The sequence below is a fragment of the Octopus bimaculoides genome, chromosome 15, assembly GCF_001194135.2.
Source record: "Octopus bimaculoides isolate UCB-OBI-ISO-001 chromosome 15, ASM119413v2, whole genome shotgun sequence".
Taxonomy (NCBI): domain Eukaryota; kingdom Metazoa; phylum Mollusca; class Cephalopoda; order Octopoda; family Octopodidae; genus Octopus; species Octopus bimaculoides.
The window spans coordinates 43,751,403-43,752,547 of NC_068995.1; the positions used below are offsets into that span (position 1 = coordinate 43,751,403).

A 1,145-nucleotide genomic window follows, 5' to 3' on the forward strand; every position below is an offset into this window, starting at 1 on the left:
AGTGTCCCATTTTAACTCAGATACACATCTTTCCACTTTGTGTGCTTTGTCCTATTTTTGTATATGGTCTTTTCTCTCTGTCCTGAAACATGTCCTATTCTGAAACCATGTTAATGTGTGTCCCATTTTAACTCAGATACACATCTTTCCACTTTGTGTGCTTTGTCCTATTTTTGTACATGTACAGCTTGCTCAATGTTCCATCTCTGTTCACGTTTGTCCCATTTTCCCTCTAGAAATTAGTTTGCTGTAATCATTTCATTTCCTTGATATTTTATAGTTTGACCTATTTTGGCTCTATATTTGTAGCTGATCTATTTTGCCCAACATATATAGTTTAATTTGTCCTATTTCATCCACTATGATATATCTCAACCTATTTTAACCTGCTATCATAGTTTATGCTATTTATTTGCAGTGTGATGACACTTCTTTGTCCTATTTCTGTGCATCATGCTGCTTGTCCTATTTCCATCTCAGGATGCAGTTTGAATTAATTCCGTCCGTGATGAACAACTGTTACACATACACACACATATTTATGTATACACATACATATATATGTGTGTGCGCGTGTGTATGTATATATATATATATATATACATATAGATGTTCTTAAAGATCCCTCCAAATGCAAATCCTTTCAAAAACTCTACAGAAATTAATGCCACAGCCAAACCATTCTATTTTACAATAAAATCTGATGTCTTTTTGTTTATTTGTTTCTGTTTTTATTTCTTTTTATTTTATTAATTTATTCATTTTTTTGAGCATTGTTAACGTAGCTGTGTGGTCAAGAAGTTTGCCTCTCAACCACATGGCTTTAGGTTCAATCCTACTGCATGGCAATTTGCACATGTGTCTCCTACTGAATCCTCAGGTTGACCAAAGACTCGGGAAAGGACTTGGTCGATAGAAACTAAAAGTATATCATTGTGTGTGTGTGTATGTGCATGTGTGAATATGTGTGTGTTTGTGTATATATATATACATCTCAGAGTGGTTGGTGTTAGGAAGGGCATCCAGCTGTAGAAACTCTGCCAAATCAGATTGGAGCCTGGTGTAGCCATCTGGTTTCACCAGTCCTCAGTCAAATCATCCAACCCATGCTAGTATGAAAAGCGAACAATAAACGATGATGATGG

At 35.5% G+C, this 1,145-nt stretch overlaps 2 protein-coding genes across 3 annotated transcripts in view; both read left to right on the plus strand.

Moving 5' to 3' along the window:
• The window catches only part of LOC106879000 (G-protein coupled receptor 183-A), a 269,907-nt gene that overhangs the window by 179,863 nt on the left and 88,899 nt on the right, over positions 1–1,145 (plus strand). The gene's annotated exons all lie outside the window — the stretch shown is intronic.
• Positions 1–1,145, plus strand: part of LOC106878979 (protein MTO1 homolog, mitochondrial) — a 353,585-nt gene that overhangs the window by 634 nt on the left and 351,806 nt on the right. The gene's annotated exons all lie outside the window — the stretch shown is intronic.